We start from the raw sequence: 10,402 nt of genomic DNA, 5'->3' as shown, positions 1-10,402 counted from the left end.
GTTGGAATTTGGGTGTGAGTGTATGGTTTTGATGTAAAATGGCTTCTCAAAATGACATTATGACTTTAATTCATGGATTGTGTTATTTTTCAAAGGGGAAGGATCCAATTTATAGGCAAGAGGCTTGAGGGTTTGAGGGCTAAGATGCAAGGATGGGAAAAAGCTTATGGAGGGCTCAGATTGCATGAGAGGAGAGCACATGGATTGTGCTTCCTTATAGCCAATCAAGGAGTGACACATGTCACATGGTGAGAGGATGGAGGAAAGGGGAAGGATGAGTCAACAAAGGAGGCTCAAGGGATAAAATCTTCATAAAGACCCTCATAATGACTTGTAAGAGCAATAAAAGGGCTTGTAAGAGTCATTTATGACTTAGTGGACTTCATAAAGTTTTATGGTTGAGATATTTTGAGGGTGATGAGAGCAATTTTGACTTGGACTTGATTAAGAAGGTTTTAAGCTTGTTTAGGCTTGTGCAAATGATTAGAGGATGGATTAGGATGGTTTAGGATTAGCTTAGGGATAGGCAAGTGGATGGCATTTAATGAGGGTGGGTGAAGGAGGAGATATTTGTTAACTTTGGCTTGGGTTAGTAAGTCTTAACCCATGTTTAGGGAATGTGACAAGGTTAGGAGGGGATTAGGATTAGGTTTAAAGACATCTTCTAGAAGAGTCTAGACTTTGGATGAGGATAAAGACTTTCTAGAATAGTCTAGAATTTCCTAGGATGAGGATGAAGACTTTCTAGAAGAGTCTAGAACTTCTTAGGATGAGGATAAATTAGATTTTTAAGAAATAAATAAAGTTTTATTTATTTCAAGGGTTTGGGTTGAGGAGATATTTATTAAAACTTTTTTAATAAACATGAGGATTAATATTTAATTTTAATTAAATATTTTGAGTTGGGTTTAGGGGTAGGAAATTATGAGATTAGCCTTTAATTGAAATTAAAGAAGGATTAGAAGATTTTGGAAGAGGTTATTGGTCATAAGGAAATTGGCCAAGTTTTGGGCAAAAAATAAATTTTTTATTTATTTTAGGATTTTTGGTCAATTTATTAATTAAATAATTAATAAATAAGAAAATAATGTTTAAATAAGATTTAAACATTTTTGGGAGGGATTCCTTAATTAAATATTTTTAATTAAGATAAAGGGATTTAATGGCATAAAAATTAATTAATTAATTAATTAATGATGATATCATCAGGACTTTTTCAGAAAATAAAAATACTTTATTTTCTAAAGGTTTTTAGTTGTCTACAGGAGGCACCTAGAATGTCTTTAGAAACAACCAGAAGATAAGACAACTAAGCACCTTATCCAATATTCTAGATGAATGGATAAGAATGACAAAGTGTCATATGTGTGTAGAAGATTCCTGTGTTGTAGACAACATGTGCTTAAAAGAGGTACAGACCCCTGCGATGTCATCATGACAACTCACAAGAGTGCACATACTCCTAAGTGTCTCACAAATAAAATAATACAATAATGAACTAATGCATTAACCTAAATAAACTTAAGTAAGTGTAATAAGTAAATACTTATTTACACCAATAGTTTTTCATCTACTTTTTGTCTAATGTGTGTCCCTTCTATGACATTAGCCTCATGATGTGTCTAAGATTGATTACCCCAGTGTGGTTCCTTGAAATGCAGTTCTTATTGCCTCAATTTTTTTTAGTTACATGTCACCTCACCGTTGTCTGCATTAGGAGGATTCTCCTGTTGGTTATTATATTTCTTTGGTTTGATGAAGTGAGCTATGTATTCAGTATTTGTTCCTATGGGTGTAGTAGTTGGGTACCTATGTATTTCAGTGAGATGGATCATTTATCATATAGAAATGTTTCTTTTTGTTCCTACTTTGGTGCAACCTTCCGCGTTTAATTAATTGTCTCTACAAGCTTTGGTGTTCTATGTCATCTATATCTTTGATTTTAGTTGTTTGCCTTTGTGTTCCTTCTAATTCGAGTAGTGCCATTTGAGGGCACTCACACAAGTTATAGTCTTGTCTACTTGGTCAAGCTCTATTTTAGTAGAGATTCTTTAGATCACCAATTATCTTTTGAAAGAGTTGTACCTTCTTCATGCTTCAGTGGTGTTCTTCATGATCATCCTTTTGTTCCTATCTTATGGTAAATTCTCTAGTTTCGAGGCTTCTGCAATCCTTCACTAGTCTTTCTACATTCTTTTCATCTCTTCTTGAAATAGGGTTTTCCCCATGTAGTTTTCTCTATTTCTCCAGTTTACAGAGACTTGGTTGTAATTGGGTATCTTATTAGGCCTTAGTACTGAGACCCAAAATTTCTTTTAGAATTAGTTTCTAGGTTTTTAGCTACTCCCTAAGTTTACCTTCTTCTTTTTTTTTTTGGGGGAGGGGGGGGGTTGTTAGAGTAAAGTGTTTTTCTTATTAATTATATTATATTTATTTAATTATTAAGTCACTAATTATCTCTATTTTACTCAAGCTAAATTGTATGTATATAATAACTAACTCTTTTTATTAATCATTATCATGTAACCTAGGTTAGTTACCTTTTAGGATTTAAATCTCATTTATAAGAATTGATCTCTCTTTGTTAGAAGCATTCAATTAATACAATTGCAATTTATCTTTTGCACATCAAGAATGTCTCATCTTTTCTGAATCTCTAAATTCAAGCCTTCATAGCTTTGCTTCTCTCTTTCTATGACATGTGTTTGCATGTAACTAATTCTTGGGAGCTATGAGTTGAGCTTTCCTCAACTTTAAAAGATATCAACCATGGAATAAAATATGTTGCACATCCTAATTAGAATTTGCAAACATACACTAATCCTTTGCCAACTCATTGACCCAACACAATTGTACAACCTTCTTCTTCTACAAATATTATTTATGATGGTAAAATGGATGAAGCCTATCATGTTGTTAATCAAGTTGGATATTTCATATCTATACCTCAACCTTACATTGCCTTTAATCCTAGTGAAACAATAAGGCACTCAATGGTCCTCTTTACATTTTTGCAAGGGTTACTAGTATTCCTTCTTGTGGTATTCTTGTTGATTTCTCTTGCATTTTTAATGTGATAACTAAAGATCACCTTTTTGGCAAACACTTCCAAAAATATCTCTATGATAAATCTGATATCTTGATTCAAATTTGCAATGGCTTACTTTATCCTTCTCATGGTTCCATTATATTCCCCTTGGAAGTTCTTGGTAAAATTATGGATACTATATTCATTTTCATTCCTCCTTTCGATCATTTTCAAGTCAAACTTGGCATTCCTTGGATTTCCTCTATTCAAATTGTAGCTCCTCCGATTCACAAAAGTCCTAAATTTCCTCATGACGATGAGATCATGACTGCTAATCATAGTCCTTATCATCCTTCTAAGCCTTAAGACTCTATTGATTATGATTCCTTTTGGCATTCCATACCTTAGTCACTTCAAGTTTATCTTGATTATCTCTTTTTACTAAACCAAGCCTTATAGATCCAAAATATTTTTGAACTTAATAAACCCAAAGATAATCCTAGTCATGATGTTCTTCCTATACCACTTATTCCTACATTATCTACTTCTCACGTCATGTTTCCTACATGAATCATCATCCTATTATATCTCAACCTAGTGTGGTTCCTTTTGTTCTTCCACTTAAAGAAGAATAGGATATGAGTTGATTGATCCCACTCCATCCTAAATATCTAGTAAACCAAATGTAACTAATATGTTTGTGATCATTAACACAAGCATCAAGCTAGAGCCCATGAATGCACTTCTCAAAATATTTCTTCACCTCATCCACCTCATGCTTCACTTGCCATTGAGAAAACCATAGTTGAATCTATGAGGAAGTGAATATTAACAAAGTTAAAATCAACAAACATGATGTTTCTATTCATATCTTAGATGCTATTACAATTAATCTAGATAAAGAAGATAATCTTGTTGATGTTGTTATTGATACTAACAATGATATTCATGCTAGTGATTCTGATGATGTGTATGAGACTGTTGATATTAATCAATTTTTTATAAATTATGCTTTTAAAAAAAAATATTAATCACCCCTAGTAATAATTACGATGACCTATCTTCACAATACAATCCTTTTTTTAATGGTCATTGTTCCTTTTATCATTCTTTTCATCACTTCTCTTGTGCATTTCCCAACTTGCCTGCATACTATTGACCAAGATGGAGGGATAGGGGATATGCTTGATGAGATTTTCCTGTATGGTGGAACTTTGTGTATTTTCTTATGATAATGTACTTCCCCTATAATGTGTTTCTTGTTATATGTTTTGTTTACATTTTTCTAAACAATCTGTGTTGCTTTGTTGGTTAAATGCGATAAAGGAATAAAAAATATCATAGTCATTATCCTATTTGTATCTTACTTCTTCTATATGTTGTTACATTTTGTGTTATACACGTTCCATTACTGGTAACTGTGTATTTGTGATTGTCCTCTTCAAATGATGTAAAATGGCAACTCCATATTCTTTTTGGTCTTCATGATGTAAAATAAAGCACTTCTTCATAACTCTTACTTATCTTTCTTCCACTATATAGTTATAATTCCTTTGTAGAGTAGTGAAAGACATTTCTCTTATTAAGGCATTTGCAATAGCTTTATTGTGGGGACATACACTCCGCTCACATTTTGCACATGTGCACACATAAACACACAATTTCTAATGCTATGTTACATTTGGATCCCTTATGGACACAAATTTTTAAGGCCTTATCCTTGCATTTGTATTTTTGACTTATTGCCACACACACATGCTTAAGCACATGTCTCTCTTTGTCTAATTCCCTTTTTTGAGACACAATCCTTAAAGATGAAACCTTGATGGGTTGGCTAGCATGACACACAAATCCTATTAGAATTTCAATGTCATGTTTTACATCATCACTATTTTGTGTGATTCAGAGTAAGACATGTATTCTTCTTGGGCCTAGGTTATCACACCCTCATCCTTCTCTTTTTTTAAAATGATGTCCCTCTTTTCATGGTTTTGGATTTGATGAAGACTCGAGTCACTTGGGGGCTTGATGTTTCTTCGTCTTCTTAGCTTTGATAATACCATCTCATGCATTTGATCTACTTTATTGTGAGTAGGAGTTTGTCCCATAATCTTGTTAAAGTCGGGGCTAAATGTACCCCCACTAAAGTTAGCATCCATTTATTTGGAAGCTCAAGAAAATATTAGGTCCCATTTTAGTGATCTTTAGAACATGGATGCATTTATGCTTTATTTTTTGTATTCTCTTTTCAATTTTGCACGATCCACTTACACACAATCTTGGGGTCCAACCTTGCAATTAGAAGCTCTTGGGTATATAAGGTGCCAAAAATGAGACCTATATCACTATGGTTCAAGGTCTACCTATACCCAAGGAATTGATTTTGCAAGATTTTGAGGCCCATTTTTGGCGTTTTAAAAATTTTTCCACGTAGTGTAGTCAACTCTGTTGATCTTGTTGCCTAAAATATTTATATCAAGAGACCTTCCCTCATTTGATCACCCCTAAATTGTGTAATTCATCCATCAACTTCAAGAGCATCCTTAAGAAAGAAATTAAGTTCAAGGTGGAGTCAAAGAGTTTAGACAAAATAAACAAGGATTGATTGAAGACATCCATTTGTTCAATCAAGCATGTATTTCCTTCCAAAATCTTGCTTGTTTCTTCATTGGAGATAGAGGAGTTGGCCATCAAGGGAGATCTACTTGCATCATCATCCATCCTTTTCCAAGCATATCAAACATACTTATATCCATGTTTTATGATTTAGTGATTGTAGATGCATTGCATTTGTAAAGACATTGTACACTAATATATAGATGCATGCAAGCATTACTACATTTTTGTGGAAAGTGGATCCAAATCGATCCATAGAGGTTTGGCAAGCAAGGTGAATTCTAAGACTTGTCTTCATGTTGTATATATCTCAATTAAAGGTTAAATTTTTTAAGGGAGGCTTGTTCAAGGCAAGCCCATTCTATAAAAAAAGTTATTTTTTTCTTATGTATAGCAACAAATTCATGGATTTTCATATTTTTGGTATCACAATTGACATATCTAGGTATAAAATTTTAGTTAAATTTTAAAAATTCAAGTTTCAACCTAGTTCAACCTTGACCTATGCCCCAAATAAGCCTACACCAAGCAAGTTGACCTATACCCGAGACCTCTAATCTTGTGTCCTCTACTAACCCTCAAGGTGAGTACTTTTCAATCTTTTTCATTTAATCACACTTACTTTGGTATATTAGTTTGGATCTTTCATTTTCTCCTACTCTACTTGTCATTCATCCTTCACATCACACTTATTCAACAAAACACAACACAAAAATAGAAATAAAGAGATACTTTTGAATTGACACCCCTAAAAGGACTTGGATTTTGTGTTGGCACCCCTATATCCATATTAGGTTGTGCTAATTTAATTTGGGACCTTCAAAGGGTTACATTTGAGGGCCTTTTTTCCTTTCCCTAATATACATGTTATATGGTTGTTTATTACATTGGACCACCATTTTATTACATTACACTGAAAAAGCGTAGTAGACTCCTAAGATGAATACATATTTTTTAGGACCTTCATATTCTCATGTCTCACCTCATTATCCTCACCAAGAGTGAACCCTCTAGGCCTAGGATCATATCATATTGTAGTTAGTGCAAATGTTTGTATGTAAAGTAGATTATTCATAGTGTTCTACCTCTACATGGTGACCTAATGTACTCCTCATATATGACCAAATCATTATTACAAGTTAAATTTTTAGCTTCATCTTCTTAAAGATGTTGTCCATAGTCACATATGTCTCTCTAACATTAGGAGAGTCTATATCAACATAGCTTATGAAATCTATAACATGAGAGATGATGCAAAAAACATATTTGGAATAAGATTAAGAAGAAAACATCAAAATCTATGCTTTTAAAGTAAATGGATAAAAATTAAAGTTAGAAATTAGAAACTTTGATATCGAAAGAAATTTATGATTTTTAGATGAAAATAGGAGCCAAAAATATCTTGACTCAACATTCCTCTTTCCTTATTTAGGTGGGGTATCTTTATGTGGTTATAATATGTTAGTGGTTCAAAAAAAATTTGGTTCCTTCTCTCTTATGTCTGATAGAGGTGACTACCTTTCCAATGAAGGTGGATTCTGGCTCTAGAGATGTGATGAAATGTGGCTTTTTTTGGGTTGCTCCTTATTATAATTATCAAATATGAAGATGAATGTCATTATAATTCCCTTTTTAATTTTCCTTGTCTTTTCTAATCCTATTGAGGTGGGACCTCTCATTTTGAGGTTGAGAGGAGTTGCTTTGAGGATTTCTAGCTAGACTAGCAAGGTGCTTTGTCCATAGTCACATATATCTCTCCAACATTAGGAGAGTCTATATCAACATAGCTTATGACATCTATAAAATGAGAGATGATGCAACAAACATATTTACAATAAGATTAAGAACAAAACATCAAAATCTATGCTTTTAAAGTTGTTGGTAAACAGATTGTTCTTTCCAATATAACTCTTAAATGCCCGAACATGTGAGAAACAATTTGATACCAACAGTTGGATAATATATTATGAGGTTGATAGATTTCGTTTGAATTAAAAGGTACATATCCCTTATCAATGATATTCAATGAACCTTGTTTTATTCCTAAACTAACTGCGTACATTCTTAACTTGAGAACGAAAGAGGAAAACCAAATCAGCCCTACACAGAACTAACTTAGGCAGGGAATTTAGTTCTACACCTAGCCAACCCTATGAATTCACACTTCCTATGACTCCCAGACATTGGTAATGCAATGTGAATACTATGTATGAAAATGTAGTGCAAAATGAAATGAAAGAGAAGGTTAAATAATCCCAATTCCTATAATAGGAACACCTACAAATACTCTGATCTACAACCCATTCATTATTCAACACGAGATGCAAGATGATGCCCAAAACTGAAAATAGTGATACTCTGATTGATTATAATCAAAAGAGAAATAACTAAATTCTCTAATTAAAATAAAACCTCTATTGCCTTGAACATCACAAATATGAATGCTTAGATTTTATTTGCTCACAGCTTATGCTAAATCTATTACAAAAACTCAAACTCTTAACATGCATAATGAAAATGCAGAAAATTAAACTAAGTTCCTTCCCCATACTTCAGCTCTCTGTTTCTCATAGAAAATAATAACCCCTTGCAAATGAAAAGATTTTACAATAAATACATTCTCTAGCAACCTTTTGGTTTCTTTCGGTGATTTTTTAGTTCTATAACTGACTCTTGTCTCTTTAACTTCTCATCTTTTTCCTTTTGAAAACTGGTATTCTTATTAACTTTAAAGTTAATAATGATATATCTTAACATATTTAAATTATATTTTAAAAATTGACATTTAAATATTTCCAACATCCATGGTGCTCTCAACATACAAATTTTCTTCTTTAGGGTGAGGATAAATCTTAACTAAGATAACTTCGTCACCCTTTTCTTTCATCAAATTTGAAAATCTTTCATTTAAAATAGAGATATAGATTTGATCAATACCTAAAATCTTGATAGGAGCATTACCATTAATTGGCGAAGAGAAGTATGAGCCTCTCTGGTAAAGTGGGTTATGGTTTGCAACACTGAACCAAAACCAAGACTTCTTGGAAAAATCTTCATGTTCGAATGCCACACTAATATAGTGATGGAAATTAGTGAGCTAAAAAAATTTCCCAAACAACCAGGTCTCATCATAGACCTTTGATTTTTTGGAATTCATTTGCACATTACTTCTCATGTATTCAACCATTCTTTGTTGAAGAGAAAAATAATCACAAACTTTTGGAAAAGATGCTGCAACATATTCACACTCATAACTTTCAACTTGATCACTCTTAAGAGAAATCCTAGTATTTAAATTGAGATTGCAAAAATTTTAATGTCCACATAATTCTAAAACATATGTTGCATCATAGTCACATTCACTATAGTCATCTTCGATAGCAATTTTAGATTTCAAACTAAGATGAAATAGAATGATTCTTCATTGCACAAAGGGTCAAACTGAACCAAAATAACTTCATCACTTTTTGTGGCTATCAATTCTAAAAAAATTCATCCAAATTTAAAATCTCAATACTTGAATCAGTTGTAGAAGAAGACTTACATTTTGCCCGTATCAAGATTTGATTAGCTTCAATTTCATGATAAAGAAAAATATAATCTAGCTTTGAATCATCTTCATGGTGTTGCAACATTTCGTTAGCCACTAAAGATCCTTGTAAAAAATCTGTTCTTGCATCTTTTTCTTCAATTGAAATTCCAGACTTAGTGAAAGAATTACCAATAAATGTTTCAGCCTTTCCATCAATACAAATTTCTTCCAGAATACCCAACTTTGCATGGTCTTCAAAACAAAATGATTCTAATATAGGATCATTACAAACTTTTAAAAATTGAAAATCATTTCTACCATAATCTTCAAAAAAATTGAACTTTTCATATTTTGGAAGTGCATTAATTGTAGAATGATTTTCAAAAGACACCTCATGCAAAAGATTATCTCTATTTTCATTAAATCAAAAAATTTCGTTATTAGGAGCAAAATAAAGCATGGTCAAATTTTCATTTTCTACGGTGCTTACCAATTCTTTGTTGTTCTCAAGGATGTCTTTCTCCATGGAAATTTGTTCTTCTAGAAATTGTGGTATTCCTTGTTCTCCAAGAACCAAGCAATTGGCTGATATCGGTTCTTCTTTTGCTAATTTTTCTTCAGGTAAACTTGTTGAAACATACTTCCCTTATCTTCAGTCTTCAACATTAAAGTATCTTTGGATCACACACTCTAATAGTAGAGCGGATTGATGATCTTCTGAGGGATTTAATCCTTTTCTTTCAACTTCAGTAATACGTTGTTTAAATGTAGTCCAAAGGAATTGTAAGTTAAGATCACTCTCAACATTTATTTCTTCAAATGTGGGTTTCCCTTTGATTTGTTTTCTTGGTTGAACTTCTTGCTCACTCAAGAGTGAAAAATAATGGGAAACAAAATCAAGTGGTACTTCTAAAACCACTTCATCATCCACCTTTAATTCATTGCTTAGCTGCAATACCCTTTCCTCACAAAGCTGCAATAACTTCTTTTTAACCTCCAACTCTTTCATCTTGTGATATCTGGAATGAACACTTCTCCATGAAAGAACTAGTGCATGATCTTCTTACAATGCTCAAATTTATTTTTCTCCTATGAGTAATGCCTTCTCTAAAAGCATCAAAAAAATCACGCAATATTGGATCATGCATTTGTTGAAGTTCAATCAAAGAAGGATCTAGCCTTCTTCCTTTCACAACTTTAATGGGCATGGTGTTTTAATAATAGAG

Source organism: Cupressus sempervirens, chromosome 10 (genome assembly GCF_028749045.1).
Source record: "Cupressus sempervirens isolate cs-2001-9-10 chromosome 10, ASM2874904v1, whole genome shotgun sequence".
Lineage (NCBI taxonomy): Eukaryota > Viridiplantae > Streptophyta > Pinopsida > Cupressales > Cupressaceae > Cupressus > Cupressus sempervirens.
Note: the sequence above shows the minus strand (reverse complement) of the source record.